Source organism: Ascidia mentula, chromosome 2 (assembly GCF_947561715.1).
Source record: "Ascidia mentula chromosome 2, kaAscMent1.1, whole genome shotgun sequence".
Lineage (NCBI taxonomy): Eukaryota > Metazoa > Chordata > Ascidiacea > Phlebobranchia > Ascidiidae > Ascidia > Ascidia mentula.
In genome coordinates this window covers 3,671,801-3,683,712 of record NC_138567.1, presented here as the reverse complement: position 1 = coordinate 3,683,712, position 11,912 = coordinate 3,671,801, and positions in this window count along the sequence as shown.

Below are 11,912 nucleotides of genomic sequence, written 5' to 3'. Positions count from 1 at the left end.
CAATATTTTGCCTGCAAGTATTTTGCACGTGAGTGCAAGTTAATTTAACAATTTTACATTTGACCTAAGTTTGACGTAATGCAATATATTTCACATAAAAACAACTTCTTTCATAGATTATAGTAGCATTTGCAGTATTGTGTTAGAGATTAAAACAAAGCTACGTACGAACTTCTACTCCATACCTTACACACTTCATATTACTGAACATGGTAAGGATACAGCATGTTTTGATTGGCAAGATGATAACATTTATCTTGAGCTACTTAAACCACTACTTGGATAAAGCAATATGATATATCGGCATTTGTTTTGTTTGATATGGCTTCAAAAAGATTAGCATCAACTATTTTTTAGGACGTCTACACCCATGGGTGCATGACTCTGCAGAGTCAATACAATCACCATCGAAATGAACTTCTGAACAAATGCTTTGAATTCGGATTCTTTGTCTTTGTTTTGGAAGTTGTCATATGTGTTGTATCTATAGCATACAATCAACCACCTGTGTTGATGTTTTTATTCGTAATAATCTGGTTTATTACGTTGTTTTTGAACGTTGTGGATAAATTACTGGCTATTGGTGAGTGTAGCATCAGAGTACCTAAGCATGTATTGCATTTGTGCAGCTTGTTTGGTGGAGCTCCAGTTACTGCTTTTGCAATGAGTGAATGGTTTCTAAGACATAAACGCAGCAAGTATGAATACAAAGAGGAATTCATCAGTTTTTCGGCGGTGTCTTTGTTTCTTTGTTTCTTACCATCTTTCTAAATAAAATGCAGTAAGAAAGCTTGGGAAATTGCCACGTGTATGTTAAGATTACAATAAGTTACTGTTTACCACGATCTGGCAACACATGGCAAAGATGCTGTGAAAAATAATCTTCTTTTGCAGACATTAATTCACATTCAACCTTAATCCATTTTTCAATGGTTTTGTGGCACGAAGCTGCTTGCAGCTCATTGGAGCGTTTTTTTTGTATTTCTGCATCGTTGCTTTTGGCTTTGGTTTGGGAATGTCAAAGTGTTTGTGCCCCGGGAGAAACCAACCACATTGATACGCAACTTATCAGCGCCAAATACTTTTAACACAATGTCTATTCGTCTAAAATGCATCTATTCCTATGTTTTGATGAAAATTAATTGTATAAAGTTGATTATCCCGTTTATACTCAGTTATTCTTCGTGCGGAGCATTCTTTGGTTTTGTACCATTAATAAATCAATGAATTACATGTGAAGTGGTGAAAATCAGTTGCACATAAATGACACGCCAAGCGTACCCTGTACTGGGTAAAGCTTAAAGTGTGTTTGACGACAAATGTTTTAAAATATTTGGACAATCGTCATGACTCATAACCCAGCTCTTGCGTTATTTCCAGCTTTAAAATCATGTTTTCGTGTTATTGATGATTGGGGCGCATTTTGATTCACTTATTATTTATTTGTGCAAAATAGGCATAAAAGACCTTTGGCATTCACGCACGATTTAGCTATGAAACTTGTGTCGTAAAATCAACACGTAGAGGATCCTGAGCTGTCTCCAAACATAGGAGAGGAGTACACTCAGGTCAACTGAATTTTTCTCGCACAACTCTACGTCGCTTACGTTTCCGCAAGTGCATTTACGCCAAGTAATATTAATGAAACCTGATATGTATTGAACGTGCGTGTTGTTGAAGTTTTATTGATCCTTTGGCAATAAATTACCGTTTACAACGATCATTTTACACGTTGTAAAGATGGCGTTGTGTATGTTGCTTTATTGTTCTTAAGATGTCATCCTGTCCGAGTCAATCTAAAAGTGGCAGCATTGGTCAAGCGCCAGACCCATATAACAAGAAGAAAACTTGATCGAGGCCAGGAATTCCTAGGTTCAAATCCTGGTGGGAAAAAAAACCTTTAAACAAACTTACTAATGTTTGGGATTCGCTACGTACATAACAGAGGTAAATAGTCCTTCAAAAATCTTAATTCATTTTCTAAATTGTAAAATGTCAACATAGGTTTTGTATTGCGAAGTCACATCCAGCACATTAGAGTGGAAACTACAAACAATTCACGTCAAACGTCATTTCCTTCAGTGCCTCCACTTCAATATGTCTATAAATCTGGCTCAACAATATACCGTCATTACTTAATGGAGGCGTGCTGTTGATCCATTGTTTAGTTCTCTGACAGCATTGTGGTCATTTACTGTTAACTTACATATCTTGCTGGTAAAAGTTTAGATGACTAGTAAGGATATTGTAGCAACGCTGGTTAAATTTGTACGAAACAAATGTTGTGAAGTTTGATAGCCGTTGCGTTGTGCATGTTGTTAGGTTGTGTGTTGCTGCCAAAGTAGCACTTTGTGATTAGCTACTTTTCGTTTTGTTTTCACGCTGCTGAATCCTTATATTTTCCATGTCTTAAATTGGATGAGCGTTTTGCGATATTCAAAGAATGTAAAATGTCCACAGAAAGTAGAAGTTATGTTTTTGTGTTTTATGAGTATGGAGGCAATTTCCCACGTAACCTTGCTAAAACATGTTTTAATGATTTTAGCAGCATTTGCAGTATTGTGTTTGAGATTAAAATAAAGCTACGTACGAACTTCTACTCCATACCTTACGCACTTCAAATTACTGAACATGGTAAGGATAAAGCATATTTTGATTGGCAAGGTGATAACATTTATGTTTAGCTACTTAGACCACCACTTGGATAAAGCCATATAATATATCGGCATTTGTTTAGTTTGATATGGCTTTAAAAAGATTAGCATTAACTATTTTTCAGGATTTCTACACCCAGAGTCGATACAATCACCATCGAAATGAACTTCTGAACAAATGCTTTGCATGCGGATTCGTTGTCTTTGTTTTGGAAGTTGTCATGTGTGTTGTATCTAAAGCAAGCAATCAACCACCCCATTCTTCCGTCTGGACGGGTTTATTCGTAATAATCTGGTCAATTACGTTGTTTCTGAACGTTGTGGATAAATTGCTGGCTATTTGTAAGTGGTACAGAGTTCCGGAAAAAGTGCTGCATCGGTGCAGCTTGCTTGGTGGAGCTCCAGTTACTGCATTTGCTATGAGTGACTGCTGTCTGAGACACAAACGCAGCAAGTATGAATATAAAGAGAAATTCATCAGTTCTTCGGCGGTGTGCGTGTTTCTGCTTCTTATTTCCATGTGTTTTACCATCTTTTCTAAATGAAATGCTGTAAGAAAGATTTGAAAATTGAAAATTCTGTTTCGCGTTTTGATCATTAAGTGCAAACTCGGCAAGTTATATCTTGGTGAAGTTTTATTTGCTCATACTGTACTGTTTATTACGATCCTGCATTGCAAAGGTGCTGGAGAAAATAATCTTCCTTTGCCTGCAATAATTTACTTTCAACTGTAATCCATTTTTCAAAGGTTTTGTGGTACGAAGTCGCATGCAGCACATTGAAGCGCATGCTATGTTTTTAAATTAGCGCGGTGGGTGGGGGCTCCACGAAGCAAATTAGGAAGTTTAATATTTAAAAATGAACTAATATGTGGCGAGCAATTGGCAACGTTGGTCGAGCGCCCGACCCATGTGCCAAGAACGGCGCAGGGCTACATAATGGGAATTAACATTCTTGCTTTCATCACATCCCAATCAAAAAATTTCCACTGTTTATCTCCGGCCATTCTAATCACACAATCGGCTGTTCTGCGATTATGTCTTGTGCGGCCAAGCACGTGAATAACGCATTAAATCAGTGCATACATAATAGGTTTCGGTATGGTGTTGCCATGCTTGATAATTAGCTAAAAAATCTACTAAGGTTCAACTGCGGCATTGCGACGCTTGCGCGGCGTGTGGTTGGAAGGTATCAACCCGTTGAAGGCTCGAACATGTTTGCCAAGTATGATTTTAGCCCAGTGACTTAAATGTCTCTAAGGTGCCTCGCAAAAAACTGAATTTACGTACAATAATACAAACACTTTAATTTTTCAGATATTTCAGATCATATCAAATGCTTTTTTCGAATGCGATATATATATAATATTTGTTTCGAAATAATTTTAATCACATATATTACGTGTTATTTACGAAAAAATTTTGCGATTTCATTTTTATAATGTGGTCATAGTATTATTATGATAGCCCCATTTTGTCATTGCATTTGAATCAGTTGAACTTTCAATGTGTGAGAATTTTATTTTGGATTCATTCATGCGTGAAAAGCATGGTCTTGTGAAGACGAGTCCGCTGTGAACAGACGTTATGTCTTCTTTTTGTTGCGTATCGAACTGAATCCGTTTTATTGTACCAGTTGGGAATAATATTGTGTAATTGTCAGCAATAATAGTGGCAGATGTTTTTGTTTTAAGATGTTGTGGAACAACATATAGGATATCTGTAATTTAACTATCTGCTGCAGATATTAAGAGAAGAAAACACACGTTTTTACAAGGATCAATTTGAAAGTAAAATTGAGAGAAAAAGATGCAGCACCTACAAAAGTTGTGGCTGCCACAGCTTACAGACAGTCAAATTTTATAGATATCATAACGGAACCAATAGTAAGTACAGTACATCGCAGCATGTTACATATTTGTTAGTTTCTAAACTGCTAAAGTAAGACTTTGCCTCTGTACTGTTATTGGTTAGCCCACTTAAAGTTGCTATACTGTTATTTTTAGAGCAAATTTGCCTGACTATTTGCTTACATGTGGTATTAAAAAGTGTTTAATTTTACAGTGATTGAAAAAATCCCATTTCTGTCCGGAGTGGAGAACTGCGATGGTGGGCGAACTCATATTTACGCAAATTGTTTGTTTCAATAAATTAAAGAAAGGTGACTGGAATTGTTGTGTCAATGATAATTGTATGCAGGGTATATGATTCAGTATGTGCGGGACATTGTAGGTTGAGGTTAGATAACAAGCTTAAACAAGCACAGTTATTTTGTTCGGCCTAATTTCAGTAACAAGGATGCGCCAAACAAGACCCGTATCTACGGCCATCGCAGGTAGTGTTTCTTTGTCGAACTTTTACCAGAGATATATGTCTGGCTGAGGTTCGAAATCCATATTCGGGCCATACCTATCTGCCAACCTAACCAAAGAAAAGCGATTAAGGCCCGGGCGAAATTTTTTGATTGGGATGTTGATACAAAAACATACAATATCATCACATCGGTGTTGTCATTGCAGGTGTATTGTCGTAAATCGAAACGAATGGCTAAAGGTGCACGATTACAGAATCTGTCTGGTTATACACCGAACACGAGTGACGTCATGTTCACTGAGGCGTTACAGTCAACAAAGCATTACTATACCAGATGATGTTGTATGATGCGTTCTATGTTTCGATCATTAAATGCTATGTTAATACGTTGCTAGTTTTTTGCAAATGCAAGTTTATGCAAATGTACACATTTGGATACTAAAATCATGACAAAGTTGTTTTTGCTCGGCTCCTTAACACCTTTTGATGGTCCTTAGTTGGACACCCAAGGTGTAAGCTGCAACAAATGGAGCATTTTTGTGTTTATGTTAAGTTTCGAGTTTGGTCGAAAATAGGAAGAAATGCTTCCGAATGAAATCTAAACAAAACACAACACTAAGTCAATCCTGGTTATTTACCTCCAAAGGAAAGATCCATTATTAAACTACCGCTATGTTTTGTCGTATTTAATTCACTTTGAAGCAATTGTTCAATTCTTCTTCAACTCGTTGCCTTGAACGACGGAAGCAATGAATGACAGGCAAGTTTGATATTTCAAAGACCGCAATAGAGGCATGACCACCGCTTTATAACATTTACTGCTTGGTAGAATCCGAATTGGGGGATGGGCTACATTCAGTGCCCAGAATAGTCAAGCACAATCCAATCCTTTTAACATTTGGGATTTGGGTAACGTGGCAAACTGTAGTTAGTATTTAGTCAAAATTTGGCAATATTTTGTCGATCATCGCAAAATAGTAAGTTGGGTAAGTTAAAATTCGTTTCAAACATGAATGGTAAAGCTAAGAAACTTATCACCAGCATAGTAATCAAGCGGACGTTTTAATCAGATCAGTGATCATTATCTGCATAACTATCGTGATAGAATCAACATGTTTTGGCTTTGAAATCAATATTTTGCCTGCAAGTATTTTGCACGTGAGTGCAAGTTAATTTAACAATTTCTTTTTGACCTAAGTTTGACGTAATGCAATATATTTCACATAAAACAACTTCTTTTATAGTTTATAGTTGCAGCATTTGCAGTATTGTGTTTGAGATTGAAATAAAGCTACGTACGAACTTCTACTCCATACCTTACGCACTTCAAATTACTGAACATGGTAAGGATACAACATGTTTTGATTGGCATTTATCTTCAGCTACTTAGACCACCACTTGGATAAAGCAATGTAATATATCGGCATTTGTTTTGTTTGATATGGCTTCAAAAAGATTAGCATCAACTATTTTTTAGGACGTCTACACCCAGAGTCGATACAATCACCATCGAAATGAACTTCTGAACAAATGCTTTGAATTCGGATTCTTTGTCTTTGTTTTGGAAGTTGTCATATGTGTTGTATCTATAGCATACAATCAACCACCTGTGTTGATGTTTTTATTCGTAATAATCTGGTTTATTACGTTGTTTTTGAACGTTGTGGATAAATTACTGGCTATTGGTGAGTGTAGCATCAGAGTACCTGAGGTTGTATTGCATTTGTGCAGCTTGTTTGGTGGAGCTCCAGTTACTGCTTTTGCTATGAGTGAAGAGTTTCTAAGACATAAACGCAGCAAGTATGAATACAAAGAGGAATTCATCAGTTTTTCGGCGGTGTCTTTGTTTCTTCTTGTTATTTTCTTGTGTTTTACCGTCTTTCTAAATAAAATGCAGTAAGAAAGCTGGGGAAATTGCCACGTGTATGTTAAGATGACAATAAGTTACTGTTCACTACGATCTTGCATTGCAAAGATGCTGTGAAAAATAATCTTCTTTTGCAGACATTAATTCACATTCAACTGTAATCCATTTTTCAATGGTTTTGTGGCACGAAGCCGCTTGCAGCACATTAAAGCGCCAAATACTTTTAACACAATGTGTATTCGTCTAAAATGCATCTATTCCTATGTTATAATGAAAGTCAGTTGTATAAAGTTAATTATCCCGTTTATACTCAGTTTTTCTTCGTGCTGAGCATTCTTTGGTTTTGTACCATTAATAAATCAATGAATTACATGTGAAGTGGTGAAAATCAGTTGCACATAAATGACACACCAAGCGTACCCTGTACTGGGTAAAGCTTAAAGTGTGTTTGACGACAAATGTTTTAAAATATTTGGACAATCGTCATGACTCATAACCCAGCTCTTGCGTTATTTCCAGCTTTAAAATCATGTTTTCGTGTTATTGGTGATTGGGGCGCATTTTGATTCACTTATTATTTATTTGTGCAAAATAGGCATAAAAGACCTTTGACATTCACGCACGATTTAGCTATGAAACTTGTGTCGTAAAATCAACACGTAGAGGATCCTGAGCTGTCTCCAAACATAGGAGAGGAGTACACTCAGGTCAACTGAATTTTTCTCGCACAACTCTACGTCGCTTACGTTTCCGCAAGTGCATTTACGCCAAGTAATATTAATGAAACCTGATATGTATTGAACGTGCGTGTTGTTGAAGTTTTATTGATCCTTTGGCAATAAATTACCGTTTACAACGATCATTTTACACGTTGTAAAGATGGCGTTGTGTATGTTGCTTTATTGTTCTTAAGATGTCATCCTGTCCGAGTCAATCTAAAAGTGGCAGCATTGGTCAAGCGCCAGACCCATATAACAAGAAGAAAACTTGATCGAGGCCAGGAATTCCTAGGTTCAAATCCTGGTGGGAAAAAAAACCTTTAAACAAACTTACTAATGTTTGGGATTCGCTACGTACATAACAGAGGTAAATAGTCCTTCAAAAATCTTAATTCATTTTCTAAATTGTAAAATGTCAACATAGGTTTTGTATTGCGAAGTCACATGCAGCACATTAGAGTGGAAACTACAAACAATTCACGTCAAACGTCATTTCCCTCAGTGCCTCCACTTCAATATGTCTATAAATCTGGCTCAACAATATACCGTCATTACTTAATGCAGGCGTGCTGTTGATCCATTGTTTAGTTCTCTGACAGCATTGTGGTCATTTACTGTTAACTTACATATCTTGCTGGTAAAAGTTTATATGACTAGTAAGGATATTGTAGCAACGCTGGTTAAATTTGTACGAAACAAATGTTGTGAAGTTTGATAGCCGTTGCGTTGTGCATGTTGTTAGGTTGTGTGTTGCTGCCAAAGTAGCACTTTGTGATTAGCTACTTTTCGTTTTGTTTTCACGCTGCTGAATCCTTATATTTTCCATGTCTTAAATTGGATGAGCGTTTTGCGATATTCAAAGAATGTAAAATGTCCACAGAAAGTAGAAGTTATGTTTTTGTGTTTTATGAGTATGGAGGCAATTTCCCACGTAACCTTGCTAAAACATGTTTTAATGATTTTAGCAGCATTTGCAGTATTGTGTTAGAGATTAAAATAAAGCTACGTACGAACTTCTACTCCATACCTTACGCACTTCAAATTACTGAACATGGTAAGGATAAAGCATATTTTGATTGGCAAGGTGATAACATTTATGTTTAGCTACTTAGACCACCACTTGGATAAAGCCATATAATATATCGGCATTTGTTTAGTTTGATATGGCTTTAAAAAGATTAGCATCAACTATTTTTTAGGACGTCTACACCCAGAGTCGATACAATCACCATCGAAATGAACTTCTGAACAAATGCTTTGAATTCGGATTCGTTGTCTTTGTTTTGGAAGTTGTCATGTGTGTTGTATCTAAAGCAAGCAATCAACCACCCCATTCTTCCGTCTGGACGGGTTTATTCGTAATAATCTGGTCAATTACGTTGTTTCTGAACCTTGTAGATAAATTGCTGGCTATTTGTGAGTGTAGCATCAGAGTACCTGAGAAAGTGCTTCACTGGTGCAGCTTGCTTGGTGGAGCTCCAGTTACTGCATTTGCTATGAGTGACTGCTGTCTGAGACATAAACGCAGCAAGTATGAATATAAAAAGAAATTCATCAGTTCTTCGGCGGTGTGCGTGTTTCTGCTTCTTATTTCCATGTGTTTTACTATCTTTTCTAAATGAAATGCTGTAAGAAAGATTTGAAAATTGAAAATTCTGTTTCGCGTTTTGATCATTAAGTGCAAACTCGGCAAGTTATATCTTGGTGAAGTTTTATTTGCTCATACTGTACTGTTTATTACGATCCTGCATTGCAAAGGTGCTGGAGAAAATAATCTTCCTTTGCCTGCAATAATTTACTTTCAACTGTAATCCATTTTTCAAAGGTTTTGTGGTACGAAGTCGCATGCAGCACATTGAAGCGCAAGCTATGTTTTTAAATTAGCGCGGTGGGTGGGGGCTCCACGAAGCAAATTAGGAAGTTTAATATTTGAAAATGAACTAATATGTGGCGAGCAATTGGCAACGTTGGTCGAGCGCCCGACCCATGTGCCAAGAATGGCGCAGGGCTACATAATGGGAATTAACATTCTTGCTTTCATCACATGTTGATACAAAAACATACAATATCATCACATCGGTGTTGTCATTGCAGGTGTATTGTCGTAAATCGAAACGAACGGCTAAAGGTGCACGATTACAGAATCTGTCTGGTTATACACCGAATACGAGTGACGTCATGTTCACTGAGGCGTTACAGTCAACAAAGCATTACTATACCAGATGATGTTGTATGATGCGTTCTATGTTTCGATCATTAAATGCTATGTTAATACGTTGCTAGTTTTTTGCAAATGCAAGTTTATGCAAATGTACACATTTGGATAATAAAATCATGACAAAATTGTTTTTACTCAGCTCCTTAAAACCTTTTGATGGTCCTTAGTTGGACACCTAAGGTGTAAGCTGCAACAAATGGAGCATTTTTGTGTTTATGTTAAGTTTTGAGGTTAGTCGAAAATAGGAAGAAATGCTTCCGAATGAAATCTAAACAAAACACAACACTTAGTTAATCCTGGTTATTTACCTTCAAAGGAAAGATCCATTATTAAACTACAGCTATGTTTGTCGTGTTTTATTTCACTTTGAAGCAATTGTTCAATTCGTCTTCAACTCGTTGCCTTGAACGACGGAAGCAATGAATGACAGGCAAGTTTGATATTTCAAAGACCGCAATAGGGGCATGACGACGCTTTATAACATTTACCGCTTGGTAGAATCCGAATTGGGGGATGGGCTACATTCAGTGCCCAGAATAGACAAGCACAATCCAATCCTTTTAACATTTGGGATTTGGGTAACGTGGCAAACTGTAGTTAGTATTTAGCCAAAATTTGGCAATATTTTGTCGATCATCGCAAAATAGTAAGTTGGGTAAGTTAAAATTTGTTTCAAACACGAATGGTAAAGCTAAGAAACTTATCACCAGCAAAGTAATCAAGCGGACGTTTTAATCATATCAGTGTTCATTATCTGCATAACTATCGTGCTAGAATCAACATGTTTTGGCTTTGAAATCAATATTTTGCCTGCAAGTATTTTGCACGTGAGTGCAAGTTAATTTAACAATTTTACTTTTGACCTAAGTTTGCCGTAATGCAATATATTTCACATAAAACAACTTCTTTTATAGTTTATAGTAGCATTTGCAGTATTGTGTTTGAGATTGAAATAAAGCTACGTACGAACTTCTACTCCATACCTTACGCACTTCATATTACTGAACATGGTAAGGATACAGCATGTTTTGATTGGCATTTATCTTCAGCTACTTAGACCACCACTTGGATAAAGCAATATGATATATCGGCATTTCTTTTGTTTGATATGGCTTCAAAAAGATTAGCATCAACTATTTTTAGGACGTCTACACCCAGAGTCGATACAATCACCATCGAAATGAACTTCTGAACAAATGCTTTGAATTCGGATTCTTTGTCTTTGTTTTGGAAGTTGTCATATGTGTTGTATCTATAGCATACAATCAACCATCTGTGTTGATGTTTTTATTCGCAATAATCTGGTTTATTACGTTGTTTTTGAACGTTGTGGATAAATTACTGGCTATTGGTGAGTGTAGCATCAGAGTACCTGAGGATGTATTGCATTTGTGCAGCTTGTTTGGTGGAGCTCCAGTTACTGCTTTTGCAATGAGTGAATGGTTTCTAAGACATAAACGCAGCAAGTATGAATACAAAGAGGAATTCATCAGTTTTCGGCGGTGTGTTTGTTTCTTCTTGTTATTTTCTTGTGTTTTACCATCTTTTCTAAATAAAATGCAGTGAGAAAGCTTCGGAAATTGCCACGTGTATGTTAAGATTACAATAAGTTACTGTTTACCACGATCTTGCATTGCAAAGATGCTGTGAAAAATAATCTTCTTTTGTAGACATTAATTCACATTCAACTGTAATCCATTTTTCAATGGTTTTGTGGCACGAAGCTGCTTGCAGCACATTGGAGCGCTTTTTTTGTATTTCTGCATCGTTGCTTTTGGCTTTGGTTTGGGAATGTCAATGTGTTTGTGCCCCGGGAGAAACCAACCCCACTGATACGCAACTTATCAGCGCCAAATACTTTTAACACAATGTCTATTCGTCCAAAATGCATCTATTCCTATGTTTTGATGAAAGTCAATTGTATAAAGTTAATTATCCCGTTTATACTCAGTTATTCTTCGTGCTGAGCTTTCTTTGTTTTTTTACCATTATTAAATCAACGAATTACATGTGAAGTGGTGAAAATAAGTTGCACATAATGACACACCAAGCGTACCCTGTACTGGGTAAAGCTTAAAGTGTGTTTGACGACAAATGTTTTAAAATATTTAGACAGTCGTCATGACTCATAACCCAGCTCTT